Raw genomic sequence first — 2,377 nt, 5'->3', positions numbered from 1 at the left:
CAAAGGTTCTTAACCCCACATGTTTGCAGATATCATGTAAGACTTGATCTCTCCATTTTTTGCAAAAAAACTCTCCAGAAAGTGCCATTTAATGGTTTATTTTTCAAATTTTATTCCTGGGGGGGCATACCCCCAGACCCCCCTAGGGAGAGCCCCATCCCCCACAAAAGTAACAAATCCCAATTTAAACCCTAAAGGATGAAGACCATATGAAATTGCTTTGTAAGCGGCAAAATATCGGTTTGCCCCCCCAAATCTCACTCCAAGGTTTGGAGAAAAGTTGCCAGCCCTGCATTAGCTACTGTTACAAACAGCCTTCGACCTAGCTGAATGTATGGGTGATAAGCTTCTTTTGTTGTCTTACCAGGTGTTGGCTTGGAGGGCTCGCTAACTAACATTAGTCCGGAACGTGTTAGCTTGGATGGAGGTGGGTAAAGTGACTAACCACCACCAAAAGAGTAGGAACCTACCTTCCGGTAAACCACCCAGTCTTATTTGCATGTCTTCTTAGTTGGCTACGTAACGTAAGCCAGTGTCACCAGTACATTTATTTTCAGATTTGGGCGGGCTAGTGCAGTTACCAGGGCAACCAGAATACCAGCTAGGCTGAGAAACGGAAACTAAAGATGTAACGCTAGCTTGCTAGGTTAACTAAGGATAACTAGGTTAACTAAGGATAACTAGGTTACTTACCTATAGCTATCCTATTTAAAAGGCCATTTGACTGAAAAACGACAAACAGTCAATCTTCAAAGTGGCGCTTCGTACTAAATATGCTTTTAAATTAAACAAATGCTTTCACAAAAAGAAACGAGGTTTTATTTTGGCGAGTTAGTTACGTTTTAGTAATGTAACGCTACGTTGCTCATCGGCCTCATCCTCGTCCTGACGGCCATTAAAGTTCTTCAGCGATGACATTAAATGGGAATTTAATTATTAATTGGAAGGGACATAATTGGGATACAATTATTAAATGCAGTCAGGTGTTATGGAAGCTTTTCTTTTTCTAACTCTAATACTGTATCACTTGGCAGTGAAAATTGTTCATATGCGAAGGACAGGGATTACAGAAAGTACCAAAGGACTAAAACCTGATTGCACAGTGCCGAGCCACAGCCACGTTGCCCTCTTCTTGCAGGAGAGCAATGAACAGGCCACTCTAAAAAAGCAAGGCTTCATGCCAGCTCCAGAGAAAGCCATTTGGACATCTAATAGCTGCGGACCAGGCCAGCTTAATGTAGGCCTTATTGTGATTACCTGATGTAATGACAGCCAATCCAAATACAGCCTGTAAGCTATTACGAGCCGAACAAGAGGACCACATTATGTATTGCACTGTGTCAGCCCGAAGTTTCCACCCTGTTAATGTGACTCCTAAGGGACTAGCGAGGAACTGTTTAGAGCAGTTATACATCCCAAATGCCACAGATTGTGCCTTTGAAGTCTGGCAATAAGCCTTAAAAGTCCTATCCCCAATCTTAATGTAAACACAGATAAAAGATTGGAAACATTCATTAGGACTTAGCTCTTAATGGCCTACAATACTATTTAAAATGTGTCTCAAACCTTGTGTCAGTGAAATTACAGGAAAGGTAAAATATAGCAGTAACATTATTCATCACTTTGTTTTAGAAAATACAACTTGAATGGTCAATTAGTTCCAGCTCAGGACCTTCTACTATTTACCATCTGTTTTGTGTGGATTAGTGCAAACAGGTAAAGCAGACTGTGTTGGTCAGTGTGAATGACACTGACATGCATGACAGAATTGAGCGTACCCGGTGCTGTGCACGGGTGCACCTTTTTTTTTTTTAATCCTCACTACTATTAACTAAATTGTAGCCAATTTACGTTCAGTTGTTTGAGGAAAACGTTTACACCAATCCAGAACCTGAACTAGTTTTCCAAGCTTGAAAAAAAAAAGAAATCTGTTTCAGCTCAACGGTTTCTTTAGATATAGTCAGTGGGATTCCCCGAAACTCTTGGCACTTTATAATCGTTTATCAACATTACATAGACTTATCTCATTACACAAGAATACTTGCGAGGGAGAGAAATAATTCATCAGTTAATGTTTCTTTGTTTGCCTCGGGAATGTCTTTGGAAAGGCATGGCCTTTTATAAGCACTTTATTCTCCTGAAGGCTTGTCCTACAACTTGGCTCACCTGCTGCAGGACAGGATCTTTGCATTCATCTAGAATAATTTTCCTGCTGAATAGAAGGCGCGCACACCCACCCACCCAAAGACACACCCACAGACAGTTTATAAATACTTTTGTGCGCCTAAGACACATGAATTATATGTATTAAATATTGCGCAACCACAAATAAAAAAATAAATAAAAAAAACTGATATAAAACATAACCACAGTGTTT

This window comes from Etheostoma cragini, chromosome 9 (genome assembly GCF_013103735.1).
Source record: "Etheostoma cragini isolate CJK2018 chromosome 9, CSU_Ecrag_1.0, whole genome shotgun sequence".
Classification (NCBI taxonomy): domain Eukaryota; kingdom Metazoa; phylum Chordata; class Actinopteri; order Perciformes; family Percidae; genus Etheostoma; species Etheostoma cragini.
Note: the sequence above shows the minus strand (reverse complement) of the source record.